The sequence below is a fragment of the Pseudopipra pipra genome, chromosome W (assembly GCF_036250125.1).
Source record: "Pseudopipra pipra isolate bDixPip1 chromosome W, bDixPip1.hap1, whole genome shotgun sequence".
Taxonomy (NCBI): domain Eukaryota; kingdom Metazoa; phylum Chordata; class Aves; order Passeriformes; family Pipridae; genus Pseudopipra; species Pseudopipra pipra.
In genome coordinates this window covers 34,909,761-34,930,075 of record NC_087580.1, presented here as the reverse complement: position 1 = coordinate 34,930,075, position 20,315 = coordinate 34,909,761, and the positions used below count along the sequence as shown (strand labels likewise).

Below are 20,315 nucleotides of genomic sequence, written 5' to 3'. Positions count from 1 at the left end.
GGGAGGAAGTGTTATTTTTGTGGTTTTATATCACTATAGACAGGAGCCAAAACTGCCCCAAACCTACTTTACATGGAGACAAAATTTTTCTAAACTAAACCCTACATATATAGATAGATATAAATATAGATATAGATAAACTAACTCTAATCTGCCCCAAGGGATCAGTTAAGAAGACCCTGAGTCACCCTCACTGTCAGGGGGTTGGGACAGGGGCTGGACACGGGGGAAGCTTCTGGCAGCTGCTCACAGACCCCACCCCTGGAGCCCCCCAGGAACCAAAACATAGCCATCCAGACCCAATACAGTGCCCAGCACGGATCACCTGGAGTGTGGGCCACCAGGTCTGTGCTCAACGTGGGTCCCTGTAGATCATCCAATGGGGTCCTCTGATGGCTGATGGAATTGGAATAGCGGCCGAAGCTCTTCCCGCAGTCGGGGCACTCGTAGGGCTTCTCTTACCGATGGGTCCATCAGTGTGAGATCAAGGCAGAGCTGTAGGTGAAGCTCTTCCCACACTCCTCACACTTGTAGGGCCTCTCCCCGTTGTGGATGTGCCGGTGGCTGACAAGGGTGGAGTTCCGGTTGAAGCCCTTCCCGCAGTCGGTGCAGCGGAAGGGCCTCTCATCCGTGTGTGTCCGCTGGTGCTGGAGGAGATGTGAGCTGGTCTGAAACCTCTTCCCACATTCTCCACATATGTGGGGCTGTTCCCTGGTGTGGATGCACTGGTGTTGGATCAGGTGGGAACTGTACCTGAAGCTCTTCCCACATTCCCTACACTTGTAGGGCTTTTCTCCGGTGTGGATGCACTGATGGGTGACGAGGTGGGACCTCTGGCTGAAGCTGTTTCCACATTCCCAACACATGTAGGGACATTCCCTGGTGTGGATGTGCTGGTATTAGATCAGGTTGGAGCTGTCACTGAAGCTCTTCCCATATTCCCTACATGTGTAGGGCCACTCTCCAGTGTGGATGCGATGGTGTTGGATCAGGTTGGAGCTGTACCTGAAGCTCTTCCCACATTCCCTACACTTGTAGGGCCGTTCCCCGGTGTGGCTACGCTGGTGGTGCATCAGGTGGGAGCTGTCCCTGAAGCTCTTCCCACACTCCCCACACGTGTAAGGCCGTTCCCCAGTGTGGATGCGCTGGTGTCGGATCAGGCTGGATCTGTCCCTGAAGCTCTTCCCACATTCCCCACATGTGCAGGGCCGTTCCCCAGTGTGGATCATCTGGTGTCGTATCAGGTTGGTGCTCTGGCTGAAGCTCTTCCCACATTCCCCACACGTGTAGGGCTGTACCCCAGTGTGGATTTGCTGGTGTCGGATGAGGTTGGTGCTCATCCTGAAGCTCTTCCCACATTCCAAGCACCTGAAGGGCTTCTCCCTGCTGGGAGGCTGCTCAGGGACCACCAGGTCAGAGCTCCGCCTCAAGCTCCAGCCGCCTTCCCGGCACAGGCTGGCTCTTTCCTCCTCAGAGCACCCTGGGCTGGCTTTGGAGCCCCTCCTGCGGGGGGATCTCCGGCCCTTTTCCTCCCCGCTGCCTTCCTGCGCCGGGGAGCCCTTCAAAACGGCCTCTCCCACCAGGGTCTCACGGGGGGATTTGTCCTCCGGGCTCTCCGTCCTCAGCTCGGGGCCTGGGGCAGGAAGCAAGAAGGACAGGGAGGGGATTTGCCTCCGGCCCACAGGGAAGGCCAAGGACATCCCCCCAACTCCGGCCCCGGCAGGACGGCGGCGCCAGCGGGGTTGTCCTGCAGCCGGGGCCATGCTCAGCTGACAGAGCCAGCACAACACCCGCCCAAAGGGACACTGACTTCCTCCTCACCTGCCTGGGGGGCCCAAGGCATCTTCCTCTTCCTCGCAGCCTCCTCCTCCATCCGCCCAAGCTTTGGGAAGGACAAATCCTGATGAGGGGGAAAAACAAGGGCTGAGTGCGTTGGCTTGGGGGTTCCTCCTGCCCAAGTCCATCTCTAGAACTCACCGGGCACCATAAAAACCTCCAAAACACCAAGATTCAGCCCAGAAAACACAAACCACCGGGATTCAGGCAAAAAATCTCTCAGAAATACCAAGATAAAGCCCCTCCCCCGCGAACTGCAAAAAGTTCAGATTCAGGAAAAAATACTCAAGAATATGAAAATTCTGCCTTAAAAAGCGCTCCCACGACTTCCCCCATTGTGGTCTGCCCCCTCTGGGATTCAGAGGGTCTCCCCTGTCTGGGATGCTGGGCGTCCCACTTTGGGATGCTGGGAGTGTTGGGGGTCCCAAGGCTCCCTTTTCCTCAGACTCCGGCCTTCGGAGTGCCGCGTTCCCAGACATTCCCCCTCTCCAGTTTCTCCAGTTTGTTGTCCCGGGGATCCCAGGGGTCCCCACTGTCCAGGTTTCCCCTTCTCTGCCTGCCCCCCCCCGGTTCTGGACTTTGCTGTCCAAAGGATACCAGGGCTCCCCACTGTCTTACAGTGCTGCTCTGAACCAGCAGAGCAGTTGGAGAACAGATGGTGGTAAAGTGTGGTCAGTGCCAACTGTTTTAGGGCTCTTTGGCCCAAAGAAATGTCTGTGCCCTGAGAATACAGCTGGCAAGTGGGAGGCTGCTCCAGGTGTGTTGAAGAGGCCTCATGCTCTGCTCAGCCCCAGCACTGGCTGGTACCAACACCCCCGGCTGCCCCCGGCCCTGGGCAGCTCTGCTGCCACAGGCTGTGCCCTCACCGTGGCCCTGCAATGGCCCTGCCTGTCCCTCACCTGTGGCCCTGCCCATGGCCCTGTCCCTTGGCTCTCTCTGCCAGCTCAGTGTGGGGCACACGGGCTGGGGGTCCCTCCCAAGCCCCCCGGGCAGCCGGCGTTGGCTGGGGGGATGTGAGGGCTGGGCCTGCTCAGCACAGCCCCGGCCTCGTGCCCAGCGCCTCTTTCCTGACCCACACAAGACCTTCCCAGTCCCCCAGGGCTCCCCTGCTGCTGCCTCTGCTCCTGGCCCTGCCTTTGCTGCTCCCTTGCCTGGGGCAGCGGCTGCAGGGGGGGGATGGCAGCAGCTTCAGCTCCACGGCACTTCCTGGGGGGAGCTCAGCCCGGGGGGCACGGGCAGGGACCTGATGGGGATGGACAGGGGCCCAGCAGGGACAGACAGGGCCTGCAGGGGAAGGCACAGGGACAACCTGGCCCCCCACACTGCCAGGGCTCTCTCTGCTCCTCCTTGCAGGCTCCGTGGCCAGCCACAGTTTGTGTTCCTGGGTGCCCACCATCTCAGCACTTGGAGACGCTCAAATCAGCGCCCGCAGCTCTGCAGCAAAGCCCCAGCTCACCTGGCACACAGGGGATGGACACAGCACCTTCCCAGGGATGGGCATTCACAGCTTCGTCTTCTTCCCCACCACGGGGCTCTCCTTCCTCAGCAGCACCTCTGCCTTGCACTTATTCTCAGCCTCACCTCAGGGACAGCTCTGGGCTCACCTCCGCGCCACTTCTCAGCCTCACCTCAGGGCCTGGGCTCAAGGACAGGAACCTGCAGGGAGGGGACATCATGTCCAAGCTCAGGGCTGCCTGCTTGCACTGGCCTCTGGGCTTCTTCCTCTTTCTAAAACCAGCCCAGAACTCAGCCTGCTTTTCTAACACCACACATTTACAGAGACTAACCTTGGAGATAGATATGGACAGACATCTCTATCACCCTGGGGATAGAGCCTCAAGCATGTGCTGCCATAGGAATGGGAGTCAGAGAATCACAGAATCAGCTGGGTTGGAAAAGACCTCCAAGATCATCAAGTCCAACCCTTGATCCAACCCCGTCGTGCTTCCCAGACCATGGCACTGAGGCCACATCCACTCTCACCTTCAACACCTCCAGGGACGCTGACTCCACCCCCTCCCTGCCCAGACCATTCCAAGGCCTGATTACTCTCTCAGCAAAAAATTGCTTCCCAATATCCAACCTAAACCTCCCCTGGCACAGCTCAAGACCCAGCCCTCTTGTCCTACTGCTGCTTCCTGGCACAACAGCCCCACCCCCACCTGGCTCCAACCTCCTGGCAGGGACTTGCAGACAGTCAGGAGGTCTCCCCTGAGCCTCCTCTTCTCCAGCCTCAACACCCCCAGCTCCCTCAGCCTCTCCTCACACCACTTGTGCTCCACTTCCTTCCCCAGCCTCGCTGCTCTTCTCTGCACCTGCTCCAGCCCCTCCAGGGCCTTCCTCAACTCAGGGGCCCAGAGCTGGACACAGCACTCCAGGGGTGGCCTCACCAGCACTCAGTCCAGCCCAACAATCACTTCCCTGCTCCTGCTGACACACTCTGCCTCAGACAGGTCCCTCTGCAGAGCCCTCCTGCCTTCCAGCACATCAACACACCCCCAGCTTGGTGTCACCTGCACATTTGCTGATGAAATGCCTGGTTCTGCAGCAGCTGCAGCTCAAGGGGCAGCAGGACCAAGTCAGGGGCCTGAAGGGAGCCTGGGGGGCTTTGGGGTCTGGGAGGTTCCTGGAGGAGCTTGGGAGGGGCTTTCGGGATTGGGGGTACAGACCAGGACAGAGCAGGACAGACCAGGACAGACCAGTACCTCCTCACTGCTCCCCAGATCTCTCCTGGAGCTGGGCCACGTTGTCCTGGGACACCTGAGCCCCCCCCAGTGCCCTCCCAGTACAGCCCAGTGCCCCCAGTACAGCCCACTGTGTTCCTGTCCCAGGGTGCCAGGTGATCCCTCTTTGGGGGGGGGGTGGGGGGGTGGAAAGGATTTGAGGGGGGGCTGAAGGAAAAATGGGGCAATCTGGGGGGTGGTTGGATCGGGATTTGGGCGGTTTTGGGGATCTTTGAGTGCATTTAGGAGAGTTAAAATGGGTTTGGAGGGCATTGGGGCATCAAAGGGATCTATGGGAGGAGGGGATTTAAGGAAAAATGGAGGTTGGGGACATTTAGGGGGGGTTAAAGGGCTTGGGTGGGGAGGGGCAGCTCCACGAGCAGGTGATTCCTGAGAGTGTCCCTCTGGTGTCCCCAAGATCCTCTTGGTGTCCCCAGTTCCCCCCTTAACACCCCGAGACCCCCCTGGTGTCTCCAATGTCCCAGGGCCTCCCCATGGCCCCAACTCTCCCCTTGACATCCCTAATTCCACTGTCCACAAACCTCTCCCCACTGTCCCCATTGTCCCCAAACCCATCCCTGACGGCCCCAACCCTCCATCTCACCCCAGGAGCCCCCCTGGACCCTTTGACCACAAAAACACACTGCCTCCCACACTCACAGAAAGGCCAAGGGCATCTGGGGACACGTTGGGGAGAGTTGGGGGGCTTTGAGGGGCACTGAGTGATTACTGGGGGATAGTGGGACACACTGGGGGGAACCAGGGGGCACTGGGAGGGACTGGGGAGTTACTGGGGGATACCAGGACACACGGGAGGACACTGGGAGGTTACTGGGCCATACTGGGGGTTACTGGGTGCTCACTGCAGGATCACTGGGCCATCCTGGGGGGCAGTGGGAGGTCACTGGGATACATTGGGTAGCCACTGAGGGGGTTACTGGGCCACACTGAGGGTCACTGGGAGGTCACTGGGATATACTGGGGGCACTGGGATCCCCTTATCCGGATGTGGTACATCTCCCCCTGGACTTTTGTGGGCACCCCCAGGACCCCTCCCCTGAGGGCTGGGAGATCCCCTGAACCCCACTGCTGGGCTTTAGGGGACACCTAAAGGGTGTCTTTGTATGCTGAGTCTCTGTGTGCTGAGTTTTGGGGGTCTCTGGGGTTCGAGGGGGGAATTGGGATCCCCTTTCCTTAGGGTTGGTCAGCTGGGCTGGCAGAGGCGCTGTGGTGGGATGGGAAGTGGCCTCATAGGAGTTTTAGTTGGCCGTGGCCAGGCAGGACTGACACGGAGACTCCATAAAATCCACGCAAAACCCCTGAAATCCCCTCAGAAATCCACCTCTGGACCCATCGAAACCTCCTCAAAAACACCCCAAATCCCCTCAGAGCCCTCATCTCCCCCCCAGGACACCCTAAGCCCTCTCAGTGACCTGCAAAACCCACCTGGGACCCCCAAGCCCCTTCAGAGACCTCAAAAACCCCCTCAGGGACCCTCAAAACCGTCTGGGACTCCGTAAATCCCCCTAGAAACCCACAAAACTGCTTCAAAGACTCCCCCCCCAAAGCCCCCCAGGACCTCCCAATTCCCTCGGAGACTCCAAAACTCCCTCAGGGATTCCCAAACCCATTCAGGGACCTTTAACCTCCCCCCTAAGTCCCTTCGCGACACCAAAGCTCCTCAGAGACCCCCAAAACCTCCTCAGGGACCTCGAAAAGCTCCTAAGGGACCACAAAACCACAGAACAGCAGAAGAGCTTTCTGTAAAGGAAGGGAGCAAAGATTCTGAGAAGGAGGAGACCAAGGAAAAACTGAAGCAAAGCAATAAAATCATCCTGGCCCTTGCAGTTTTTCCTTCACCTTTTTCTCACTTTTCCTTTTTTTAGGGTTCTTTTTTTGGTTGGGTGGTTTTGAATTTTTTTCTTCGAGGGACTTTCATAGGAATCGAATCACCCTTCCGGGTTCTTGGGAGGCCTCCGGGCCCCACGGCCCCCGAGAGGGTCCTCCGAACCTCCGAACCCCCCGCGCTAAACCCTCCCGAGCCCTCCAGCCTTTCTACCCCCAGCCGCGCTCCCCGCAGCCCCCGAGGGGATCCCCAGACCCCGCTCTCCCGCACCCCCCGCCTGCACTCAGAGCTCACCGACCGACCCGCCGCCATCACCGATTCCCGGCAGCCAACGCGGCAGGGGCGGGGGCGGGGCTGCGGGGGCGTGGCCGCGCGCTGATTGGCTGCGGCGGCGTTCTCTGAACGCGGTGCGCGCGCAGCCGGGACTCGGTGATGGCGGCGGGGCCTGCGGTTCGCTCTGAGTGCTGTGAGTCCCCCGGGGGGGCTCGGGAGGGTTTAGCGGGGGGGTTCGGGGATAACCGAGGAGGTTTTGAGGGGTCCCTGAGGGAGTTCGGTGTCCTGAGGGGACTCAGGGGGTGGTTGAAGGTTCCTGAAGGGGTTTGGGGGTCTCTGAGGGGGTTTTGGTTTCTGAGGAGATTTGGGGGGTGCCAGGTGGGGTTTGGGGGTCTCTGAGGAGGTTTGGAGGTCCTGGCGGGACCTTTTAGGCAGTTTTGGGGGTCTCTAGGGGGTTTACGGGGTCTTAGACGGTTTTGAGGGTCTCTGAGGCGGATTGGGGGGTCCCTAAAGGGGACTGGAGGGTCCCGGGTGGGTTTTGCGGGTCACTGAGAGGGTTTAGAGGGTGCTGAGGAGGGATGAGATCTCTGAGGGCATTTGAGGGGACCTTGAGAAGGTTTTGATGTGTCGAGGGGGGGCTTTCAGGGGTTTTGAGGGCATTTTGGGGGGTCCCCTAAAGCCCAGCAGTGGGTCCAGGGGGTCCCCCAGCCCCAAAAAGAAGGGGTCCTAGGGATGGCCCCCAAAATCCGGGGGGGAAATGTACCACATCTGGGTAAGGGGATCCCTAGACCCCAGTATATCCCAGTGACTTCCCAGTGACCACCCAGTGTGTCCCAGTGGCCTCCCACTGCCCCCCAGGATGTCCCAGTGATCTTCCAGTGAGCACCCAGTAACCCCCAGTATGGCCCAGTAACCTCCCAGTGTCTCCCCCCGTGTCCTGGTAATCCCCCAGTAACTCCCCAGTCCCTCCCAGTGCCCTCCCAGTGTCCCTCAGTAACTCCCCAGTCCCTCCCAGTGCCCCCGGGTTCCCCCCAGTGTGTCCCAGTATCCTCCAGTAATCACCCAGTGCCCTGCAAAGCCCCCCAACTGTCCCCAACGTGTCCCCAGATGCCCTTGGCCTTTCTGTGAGCATGGGGGGGGGTGTATTTGGGGTCAAAGGGTCCAGGGGGGCTCCTGGGGTGAGATGGAGGGTTGGGGACATCAGGGATGGGGTTTGGGACAGTGGGGAGGGGTTTGTGGACAGTGGAATTGGGGGTGTCAAGGAGGGAATTGGGGCCATGAAGAGGCCCTGGGGGGATTGGAGACACCAGGGGGGTCTCGGGGTGTCCAGGGGGGATCTGGGTACACCAAGAAGGTCTCGTGGACACCAGTGAGGGTCACAGGAATCACCTGCTCTTGGTGCAGCCCCTCCCCCCCCCCAGGCCTCTTTAACCCCCCCCAAATGTCCCTCAACCTCAATTTTCCCTTTAATCTCCTCCCCCCACAGATCCCTTTGATGCCCCAATGCCCACAAAACCCTTTTTAACTCCCCCATATACACCCCCAACCCCCCTCAAATCCTCATCCAACCCCCCCAGATCCCTTCAAATCTCCCCCAGCCCCCCCCTCAAATCCCTTCCAACCCCCCCAAAGAGGGATCACTCGGCACCCTGGGACAGGAACACAGTGGGCTGTACTGGGGGCACTGGGCTGTACTGGGGGGGCACTGGGGGGGGCTCAGGTGTCCCAGGACAACGTGGCCCAGCTCCAGGAGAGATCTGGGAAGCAGTGAGGAGGTCCTGGTCTGTCCTGGTCTGTGCTGGTCTGTACCCCCAATCCCCAAAGCCCCTCCCCAGCTCCTTCAGGACCCTCCTGGATCCCAAAGCCCCCCAGGCCCCCCCAGGCCCCTGATTTGGTCCTGCTGCCCCTTGAGCATCTGCAGCTCCTGCAGAACCAGGCATTTATTTGCTCCCCACAGGGTCGTTCCCACACCCAGAATGGAATCTGGAGGCAGCAGGATGTGCACAGGGCTCCCATTTCCTACAGTGCAAAGGGGCTGCAGGGAATGATTCCCCTGCTCTTGCAAATCTGCCAAAACCTGCAGGGGCACAGAAGGGGGAGCTTCAGGAATTTACTGGCCTTGGGAGTGGAACTCACAGGGTATTGTGAGGAACATATCCCTCAAATACAATCTCTCTGCATACACAATATCTGTCTGGACAGGCAGATAAAGCAATAATCAGATATATTCTGTATCATATATATGGCACATATTCTATAGAATCCATCCTTAGGTGTTGTATGATAGTTCTATAAGATATTACAAATAATAAGCAGTAATAGAACAAGTGTCCTCCTTAGGGACACACACTTCAGAAGGGAACTTGCACTTGACCCCCACCCTCTTCAGCTTCGAGCCACCCGGTGCCACAGAGGGGGACAGAGCTCCTGTGGAACATTCTATTCCAGTGACACAGAGCAAGGAATAAACCCAAACCACTGCCTGGGTTTGTTCCCTGGGGGTCTCTACAGCAGCAAGCACAGCCCCACACTGACTGCTCTGGGCTGTGCAGGCATTTGTGCTTCTGCCTGTCTCACACACACGCAAAAGTCTGGTTAGTGCTGCCCTCAGGAAACCCCTTCCACCCTTGCTCCAGCTAAAACCGTGGAATTTGTCTTTGTTTCCCTTGGGTTCAGGGTCAGGCTGTGCCTGTGTCCAGCCCAGAGGCTCAGAAAAGCATTTCTCCCATCCCACTGCAATCTGCTGCTGCAGACAGGACCCAGGCACTGGTGGCACTGGGAGTGAACAGCAGAGTGTTTCCAGGGGCTCTCTGAAGGAACACAAGTGTCCAAAGAAACCAGCACAAGTGTCCACAGAAATCCCAGTCCTTCATCCCCGAATGAGCTCATTCATCCCAGGAAAAACGAAGTTTTATTTCCATGGAAGGAGGTTTTTCCCATGTTAACACTGGTTTAGTTCCAAACCAATTTCTTCATTTCCTCCTCCCAATTTCCCTGAAGGACACTGACAGGGACCATGGACACTGACAGGGATCACAGTTTGTCCCTTGGCCGTACAGCTCCTGCTGTTTGGCAGCACAGGAGAGGTTAATTAGAGCCCAGGCTCCAATCCTAGGGCACGCCTTGAAGATGAGCTTGAAATGAAACGACTTTCCTGCTGGAGGGTTAAATTCAGTCCTCATCACCTTTTCATGGGCTGAATCTTCATATTTTGGAGTAGTTTCTAGCTGAATCTCAACTTTTTGCAGTTTGGGGTGGTGAGGGTTTTCTTGCTATTTCTAAGGGGTTTTTGCCTGAATCTGGCTGGTGGTTTGGGTTTTTCTGGGCTGAATCTTGGTGTTTTGGAGGTTTTTATGGACACAGGATGCCCAGTGAGTTCTAGAGATGGACTTGGGCAGGAGGAACCCCCAAGCCAACACGCTCAGCCCTTGTTTTCCCCCCATCAGGATTTGTCCTTCCCAGAGCTTGGGCGGATGGAGGAGGAGGCTGCGAGGAAGAGGAAGATGCCTTGGGCCCCCCAGGCAGGTGAGGAGGAAGTCAGTGTCCCTTTGGGCGGGTGTTGTGCTGGCTCTGTCAGCCGAGCATGGCCCCGGCTGCAGGACAACCCCGCTGGCGCCGCCGTCCTGCCGGGGCCGGAGTTGGGGGGATGTCCTTGGCCTTCCCTGTGGGCCGGGGGCAAATCCCCTGCCTGTCCTTCTTGCTTCCTGCCCCAGGCCCCGAGCTGAGGACGGAGAGCCCGGAGGACAAATTCCCCCGTGAGACCCTGGTGGGAGAGGCCGTTTTGAAGGGCTCCCCGGCGCAGGAAGGCAGCGGGGAGGAAAAGGGCCGGAGATCCCCCCGCAGAAGGGGCTCCAAAGCCATCCCAGGGTGCTCTGAGGAGGAAAGAGCCAGCCTGTGCCGGGAAGGCGGCCGGAGCTTGAGCCAGAGCTCTGAGCTGGTGTTCCCTGAGCAGCCTCCCAGCAATGAGAAGCCCTTCAGGTGCTTGGAATGTGGGAAGAGCTTCAGGCAGAGCTCCCACCTCCTCACCCACCAGCACATCCACACTGGGGAACGGCCCTACATATGTGGGGAATGTGGGAAGAGCTTCAACTGCAGCTCCAGTCTCCACAAACACCAGCGTTTCCACACTGGGGAATGGCCCTACACATGTCAGGAGTGTGGGAAGAGCTTTAGGCAGAGCTCCGACCTCCTCAAGCACCAGCACATCCACACTGGGGAACAGCCCTACACGTGTGGGGAATGTGGGAAGAGCTTCAGGCAGAGCTCCACCCTCCGCACCCACCAGCGCATCCACACTGGGGAATGGCCCTACAAGTGCTTGGAATGTGGGAAGAGGTTTCAGACCAGCTCAGATCTCCTAAGGCACCATCGGACGCACACGGATGAGAGGCCCTTCCGCTGCACCGACTGTGGGAAGGGCTTCAAGCAGAACTCCCACCTCATTGCCCACCGGCGCATCCACACCGGCGAGAGGCCCTACAAGTGTGGCGAGTGTGGGAAGAGCTTCACTCAGAGCTCTAATGTGACCCAACACCAATGGACCCACCAGTAATGGAAGCCCTACCAGTGCCCTACCGGACACCAACAGACGCACTGATAAGGGAAGCCCTGTGAGTGTCCCGACTGCGGGAAGAGCTTCGGTCATAGGACTGACATTTTTCAGTGTGTGCACTCCAACATCATTTTATTCTTTTGAATATGTGTAAGTTTAACCTCAGTTTAGTCTGAATGCCAAATTCACCACTACCCCATTCCCTGATAACCATGGGCTGATTCTGACAAGTTAGGCAGAAATGACCCACTGCCCAGCAAAAACCAGTGGGCCCAGCCAGTGGTCTCTGCCCTGGCAGCCCAGTTTCCCCAGTCTCATCTCAAAATGACCAGTTACACTGAAGCAAAGGGCACTGGAACCAGTGCAACAAGCCCCAGTCTGACTTTCACACCTGCCCACGTGTCCTGTTTTCTGCTGCTCTACAGACTTCCTTGTTTAAAATACAATGGAAAAATGAACAGTTTTTGGGGTTGTTTTGGTTTTGGGCTTGGGTTTTTTTTTTCCCCCACTGTTCTCATTAACCTCATTTCAAATCTATTTTGGTGTTTGAACATGAATTAAAGTTTTGAATGATTTTTAATGTTAATGCCTTGACCAAAGTATCAAAACATGAAAAATAAAAAAAAAAAACCACGAAGCTGTCCATTATTGTGACAATCAAACACTCAGAAGTACTAACATAAGCACAGTGAAACCCCCATAAATAAGACCATTAAAATAATTTTAATATTTATGTATTATTTTATTTTTAATAAGCCTAAAATAAGGAAAGTTAATTCCTGACATCAGCTTTCCCCACCTCCCAGAAAGGTAATTTAGTTACATCTTAGTCACCCTTGAAAGGCTCTTTCCAGTTGGGTTGGCCTCTGCCTTAGACACTCATGAGATCTGCCAAATCCAATTTAAGGGCAAATTTCCCCACCAGGTTCAACTCCATTGGTTTTACCAAAAACTTTGCAAGTAACCCCACAACTTTCATCTTAAACTCTTCTCTCAACCTTGTAAAATAATTAGCAGTAAAGAGACCTGACAATGTGTTATAATTAAGAACACGTTCTTGTTCTCAAAGTCATTCATGCATCAAAAAGATGCCACAGAACGGCCAAAATATTAATAGCAACTTCTACACTTTGGAAATCTCCATTTGGTTTTTAAAGATTTCACAGTGGTTGTTTCCTTAGGAATTCAGGCACATTTTACTAACAAGTTTCAATAAAGTTACAAAAACATCTTCCTCCACTAAGACACAGGCAGTCATCCTAACCTGAGGTAGGCACTGAAAAGCCCAATTTTTTTCTTAGCTGTCATGAGTCTTTCATTCCTTCTGCCACATCAATTAGGCATCAGCCCATTTTTCAAGCTGCTGTTATCTACCAGCTCCTGGTTTGGTTTCCAAGCCCAGTATTTTGGCCACGATAAAATCAGGGACCTGGGCAGTCATGTCAGAATGACAAAGAGTACTGACCCTCCCTGCCAAGGGAGACAAACCATTCCCAACCTTGACCAAAGGTTCAAGGCAACGATTCTGAAACAAAATTTACAAAGTTTTTCTCTTCAGTTTTTTGCTGCAATTCTCTGTTGCTCTATTAAAAGACCACAGCAGTGAAAGACAAGGCCTGATGGCCAAACCCAGGGCTTCAGCCACTTGAGGTCTATTGAAACCTTCTGTTCCTCAGGTGGGAGACTGAAATCCAACACGTACAACACCCACGCATGAGACACCAACACACTGACCAAGTTTTCCAGAGTGAAATCTGAGGCTTCAACTTCAAAACTGAGGTGACCTCCCCTGGAAACAGAATTGCCTCCAACAGAGGGAGCTGAATGGGCAGAATGAGGCTGTGAACAAACCAAACCTCAAGGTCTGCGTCTCAAAGTCCATTAAAGCAAGGTTTTAGTCTCAAAGACACATCCCTGGTAACTTTGACACTGCAGGAAAGAGCAGACGTGGCCTTTCTGGCCAGCAAAGTCCATCACGAGTTCCTGTCAGAGACTGCACAGAACATGAGTGCTCTGGACAGCCCTAGTTCTGCTTTTACCACCATCAGATGTTCTGTAAGCACAGCAGTCAAAGCACAACTCATGTAGGTTTGGGTATTTTTAGCTAAGGCTGTTTGCCAGGTTTCTCAGATTTAGAGAGGAATTCCCGGTAAGATGTGACTTTATTCACAGATGCACTCTTTTTTGGGTGTTATTTTGAAATAATAAACTTTATTGCCTTAAGCAAAGTATGTCCACTTCAATAAAGCTCCTGGTGTTTTCAAGTATTTTCCCTCTTCTCTTAAAAAAATGGAAAATAAACATCAGTGCTTCAACTAAACATTATCTACGCTAACCAGAGAGGGCAATACTGGATCTTCCAGGATCCACACATTTGGATGCTTTTGCAATTGGTGTTTCAAGCAACTTCTTTTGTAGACAACTGTTGCATTAAGTAAATTAAGGCTTTCACATTCAGCCCCTTCCTTTAGGTAAGGATTATAAACCAGAAAAGGAGGGAAGAATTACTCGGTGTGTAACGGAAAGGCCAAAGTCCTACCCAAGAAACCAGATGTGACAACAGCTCATTTACAACCCAGTGAGAAAACAAACAAAAATGCACACAGAAAGATTCAGGAGTCATGTGAAGATGAATATAAAAATGGAACATGAGTCACGTGTTTTAGAGATTCAAGCAGATGATTGGGGGCTAGAAAGGTGTCAGTGGATAGCACAGGAAGAGTTTTGAGGAAGAGCTGGAAGGAGAAACCTGGCAAGAAATCTGCTGTTCTACACAGACCTGCAGTGGGAAAAACAGTTTAAGACTTCTGAAGGAACAAAGTAATAAAACTCACAGAGCCCAGGAGCAGAAGAGATTCAATACTTGCCAAAAAGCATCAAAACTAAGCTCATGGACACACATTAAAAACTGAATTCCTCCAATTCATGAATTCCACTTTTTTACTTCAGGACTGAACTCGGTGATAAAACTGGTCCAAAGTCACAAAATGTGCCAGGGACAACAAAAGGTCAAGACCAAATTCCTTTTAGTTAAAGAAAACTGGAAAAGATTCTGTTCCCGTATTCATCCAGTAGAGATGAGAAATTTTTTAATTATTAATTTTATTTTTTCTACTCAAGCCTGCCAATGTTATGGTTTTTTGACTATGTGAGGAATGATCTGAAGTCTATCAGCCAGCAGTTTAATCAAAAAAAAAAAAAAAATCAAAAAATCCCCCAAACAAATAAAAAACTGTCCTGGTATTACATATCATTTTGTGCAAAGCCAGACCTTTGTGAAGGTCTTTTTTTAAAAAGCTAAAAAGTAAATGTTATTAAGGAAGAACAACTTACCAAGCCCTTCAACCCAGAGCAGCTATTTTGCTTACAGTGAGCAAATCAGTTGCTCCACACATCTGTAGGGAAAATGGGATATTAAAACACTTGAATTAAAATTAAAAATAATAAAGAAATCCTAAGGACCAAGCATTAGCCTGTGAGTATTACACAAGTCCCATCCCTGAATGAAAAAAAAACAAACAAGCATTACAGATGACAGCATATGCTACAAAAGACATTTTATAAAAAACTTTCAAGTATCACCAGGGAATGTGTTATCAAAGAACCTGTGCAAACCAGCCAAGAAATTCAGGCCCAGTCCTGTACACAAATCCCTTGAGAAATTACCACCAGACAAACACAGATAACCACATATTGCTCTTACAAGAAAAGGCAGCTCCAAAGAGCTCAGAAAAGTAAACAAGGGACAGGTAAAACTGCCTTTATTGTAACACCTGTTCAGCACAAACAGCATCAGGGCAATCCAGGAAAGGTGCAGACCATTAAGGCTGAAGTGCTCAATTTTGTATTTAGCATGGAACATGCAGGTCAGCCAAGATCTGCTCCTGACACTGTGGGGTTTAATTTTAATCTTTAATTCTGCTGTTTTTTGAAGAGCAGGTCAGTTAAAAGTTGCAACTTTAGACATTTCAGGATTTAACATTAGGAACACAAGTCTTGGGTCTCACTGGCTCAGTCCCCTCATTATCCTCAGACTGGTCTTGCCTTCATTGTAACAGACTGTGCAATATCTGTGGTTTTGACCCTCTAAACTGAAAATTCCCATGGGATTTCAGATATGCTCCATTGTTCTCAAGGTATGAGATCATTTCTAAACACCAACTCTTAGTTCTCCCAGATCCCATCAGACAGTTACACAACCCAGTTCCAGAACACACTGACACACACATTTGCACATCAGCCCTGTTTGCTGCAGGACATCCATCAATTCATAAAAATGTGACCTACACACTGACCCACGTTGGGCACAGACCTGGTGACCCACGGTCCAGGTGGTCCATGCTGGGGAGTGTATTGGGTTTTAGATGGCCATGTTTTGGTTCCTGGGGGGCTCCAGGGGTGGGGTCTGTGAGCAGCTGCCAGAAACTTCCCCCGTGTCCAGCCCCTGTCCCGACCCCCCTGACAGTGAGGGTGACTCAGGGTCTTCTTAACTGATCCCTTGGGGCAGATTAGAGTTAGTTTATGTATATCTATGTCTATATTTATACCTATATATATATATATATGTAGAGTTTAGTTTAGAACAATTTTGTCTCCATGTAAAGTAGGTTTGGGGCAGTTTTGGCTCCTGTCTATAGTGATATAAAAACACAAAAATTGCACTTCCCCTCTCTGGCTCCAAGCCCAGCCTGTCCCCTCCAGGGGTGGGTGTTCCCCCCTCTGCCCCAGGCAGTTCCATTGCCCTTGGGCAGCAAAGCCCCCACTGCTTCTGCAACTGGAGAGTGTTGGAGCCATGGACCATTAACATTCCAGTCTCTCCCAGCTCTGCATCCCAACAGTCGAGAGGGATCAATCTGTCACCTCAAAGTGGATCAATCCCACTGAAAATGGCTCAATCCCACCCCAAAATTCCTGTGTTTCTTATTTTCCCTATGTAATTCTGGGGCTGCCAGTGCCACCCCTCAGCTCTTCACAGGCTGAGGGTTGGCCTTGCACTTTTGCCTTTGCTGAATTTCTTCATCAAATATTCTTCTCTCCCTGAAAACAAAAATATGGAAGGTTTTCGATAATCTGGACATCTTTAGACCATCTGGACAATTTACAGGTTGCAGTGTTGGAACGGAACATTTTCCACATTTAATCATTTGTTCCCATCCCTCCCAGGAGGGAGGACACTGAACTCTTCCACAGAAACAGAAAACTAGTAACAAAAATTCAGAGGCTACTGAAAATGAAAAATACCTTTTGCTCACAGGTGGCCCTTTCATGTCCTTCTCTTTTGCCTTCTTGCAGTCGATGTTATCTGTGGCAGCAGTTGCCTAGATGATGGCCAAAAAAAGCATTTAATTCATTTAGAATCATTCCAGAAAACTGAATCACAACTGGGGATTTGAAACTGCCTCAGGGGAGCACATTTGGAGAAAAGGGTTCCTCAGTCACTTAGAAAATTTGGCTGAAACTGCTCGTTGTGGGCCTGAAACTCTTAAATAAATAATACCAACTCATCCTGCATCCTTCCCAGGGGAGTATTTTTATCCCCAGATTAAGATATTCTCCTGGCATTTTGTCTCTACACAAATCAATGTTCTCCTGGGAAAAGCACCAAGTATATGAGACAAGTAACTGTAAAAACAACCAACCCACCCACCCCCCACACAAAGAACAGCCCAAGAAAACCCCAAGAACTTGCCAAATTGAATAAACCCCTGAAAACCAGGCTTTGAAGCATTTCAGAAGTAATTAAAATACATGAGAAATCAGCCTTTCTGCCTTCAACAAACTGCCTCAAGCTTCTCCTTTCTGTGCTTAAAAATCAGCATTTCAGTGAGTCAGGCTGCAGACAGGTATGAACTTTGCTGCCCAGCTCAGCCACCAGTGCCCCTAAAGGTCCCCCAGAAAAGGGGATTGAGGGGGTCCTGGGTGGGCTCTGGATGGATTTAGGGGGTCCTTGGGGGTCTGTGGAGTGGTCCTGGCACCTTTAGGGTGAGCTGGATGCCCACTGAGGGGGAGGTGCCCTCCCAAAGCCCCCCAGAGCAGGTTGACACAGGGGAACGCAGGGGGGGGTCCCCATTCCTGATCCATTCTGGGGCCGGTTTTGCCCTCCCCAACCTCGGCTCCTCCCTGAGTCACATCTATCATATGACATCACATCCTCCTCTGTGACATCACATCTCATCTATAACATGATATCACACCTCTCCCGTGACATCACAGCTCCCCTGTGACATCACATCCTCCTCTGTGACATCACAGCTCGCCTGTGACATCACATCTTTCTCTGTGACATCTCAGCTCTCCTATGACATCACAGCTCCCCATGACATAACATCCTCCTCTGTGACATCACATCCCCCTCAGTGACATCGCATGTCTCCTATGACATCACATCCTCCTCTGTGACATCACAGCTCCTCTGTGACATCACAGCTCCCCTGTGACATCGCATCCTCCTCTGTAACATCACATATTTGTCTGTGACATCACATCCTCCTCTGTGACATCAAAACTCCCTGTGACATCACAGCTCCTCTGTGACATCACATCCACCTCTGTGACATCGCATGTCTCCTATGACATCACATCCTTCTCTGTGACATCACACCCTCTTCTGTGACATCACAGCTCCTCTGTGACATCACATCCTCCCCTGTGACATCGCATATCTCCTATGACATCACATCCTCCTCTGTGACATCACAGCTCCCTGTGACATCACATCCTCCTCTGTGACATCACATCCTCCCCTGTGACATCGCATATCTCCTATGACATCACATCCTCCTCTGTGACATCAAAGCTCCCTGTGACATCACATCCTCCTCTGTGACATCACATCCTTCCTGTTACATCTCATCCTCCCCATGACATCACAACCCCCCTGTGACATCACATCTCTCCTTTGATATCACATCATCCCTGTGACATCATCCCTGGTGGCTGCCTGGGGATCTTTCCAGTCATAGATGTTATCACAAAAAAAGAAACTCTGTCTTTTATACAGGCAGGAAAACTGGAATCCTGATGCCTTCAAATCTTCAGCAAAAACCACAATTCAAACTACGAGCACTGCTCTTCTGTTCCCACTGAGCCAGTTGGAGGCAGCTGTGATTTAACAAAGCAGCAACAATGGGCCCAAACACATGGTGTCCTTCAGATGCGCCGTGTCCTGAGCAGACTGCGTCCTGCTTGTCCTGCCCTGCTGCCTGCAGGACAACTTCCCTCTCTGCACACCCCCATCCCTAGGCTTGTTTGGGAAGCTGAGCTCTGGCTGAGGCTTTCCCCAGGAGAAGCCTCATTGGTCTCTCCTCAGGGCAGTCCCCCCAGCACCCAGCCAGGACAGGGCACAGAATGAGTGGCCCCAGCTCTGCCTCCCCAGGGCTGTCCAGGCATCCCACAAGGCAGCTGCTGTTGCTGCATCACCACCTCCCCTCACCAGAATGGATTTGGAAGGCTTTCCAAGCAGAGGGACCAGATAGAAACCTCTGGATCCCACAGAGAAAACATCCCCAGGGTCATGTTGGAGCACAAACCTGCAAACAGGGATGACAGGTCAGAGAATCACTGAATCATCAACGTTGGAAGAGACCTTCCAGACCTTCTAGTCCAACTGTCAACCCAGCACCACCAGAATCACCCCTAAACCCCATCCCAAAGCTCTACATCCAGATGCCACCTGAATGCTTCCAGAGACTCCACCACCTCCCTGGGCTACTTGTGCCAATGCCTGAGCACTCTCTCAGTGGAAAAATGTTTTTTGAATATCTAATACGAACCTTGCCGATGCAGTTTAAGGCCATTTCCTCTCTTCCTGTCACTAAAGGCTTTAAAGAAGAGACCACCCCCACACCCACTAAAACCTCCTTTCAGGTCATGGCAGAGAGCAATGAGGTCTCCCCTGAGCCTCCCCTTCTCCAGACTCAACAAGCCCAGTTCCCTCAGCTGTCCCTCAGCAGACATGTTTTCCAGAGCCTTCCCCAGCTCCGTTCCCTTCTCTGGACACGCTCCAGCCCCTCAAGGGCCTTTTGGCACTGAGGGGCCAGAACTGGACACAGCACTCCAGGTGGGGCCTCCCCAGTGCCCAGCACAGAGGGGCAATCAGTTCTCTGCTCCTGCTGACCACACTCTTCTCCACAAAGGCCACGATGCCCTTGGCCTTCTTGCCCCCCTGGGCACACTCTGCCTCATATCCAACTTGGGTTGTTGGGACCCAAGTGCAGGCCCTGACACTTGGCCTTATTGATCCAGCCTGTCCAGAACCCTCTGCAGAGCCTTCCTGCCCTCCAGCACATCCACACTCACACCCAGATCAGTCAGTCTCCCAAACAGGACAAAGACTGACCACCAGCAGTCCACGGTGTCAGTTCTGCTGCCCCCTCCTTCCTTCACTCAGAATGGAAAACTCCACCATTTTGGGGTCTCTGTGCCCATCGTCTCCAACCACCACATCCCCCACCAGTCACAGAATCATGGAATGGTTTGGGTGGGAAGGGACCTTAAAGAGCATCTTGGTCCAACCCCTGCCATGAGCAGGGACACCTTCCACTAGACTCAGAGCTCAGAGCCCCATCCAGCCTGGCTTTCAACACTTCCAGGGATGGGGCAGCCAGAACTTCTCTGAGCAACCTGTGCCAGGATCTCACTACCATCACAGTCCAGAAATTCTTCCTAATATCCCATCTAACCCTTCCCTTTCTCAGTGTGAAGCCATTCTCCTTGTCCTGTCACTCCAGGCCCTTGTCCAAAGTCTCTCTCCATCTTTCTTGTTGGCTCCCTTCAGGCACTGCAAGGCCACAATTAGATCACCCCAAAGCCTTCTCTTCTCCAGCCTCAACAATCTCAATTCTCTCAGCCTTTCCTCACAGCAGAGCTGCTCCATCCATCTGATCCTCTTGCTGTTCCCCTCTGGACTCTCTCCAGCAGGTCCATGTCCTTCCTGGGCTGGAGCCCAGAGCTGGAGGCAGCTCTGCAGGGGTGACAACATTACAGCCCTGTGTGTTCCAGCAAGGACACTGTGGAACCTCCTAGAGTAAAGGGGCCATTGTGACACTGTAGGGCCTTCTGGAGCCAAAGGAACCCTGGGACACTG

At 52.9% G+C, this 20,315-nt stretch overlaps 1 long non-coding RNA gene and 1 pseudogene across 1 annotated transcript in view; both read right to left on the bottom strand.

Moving 5' to 3' along the window:
• Positions 1–20,315, bottom strand: part of LOC135405703 (uncharacterized) — a 553,771-nt gene that overhangs the window by 463,674 nt on the left and 69,782 nt on the right. The window lies entirely within an intron of this gene.
• On the bottom strand, positions 318–1,926 carry LOC135405302 (zinc finger protein 501-like; annotated as a pseudogene).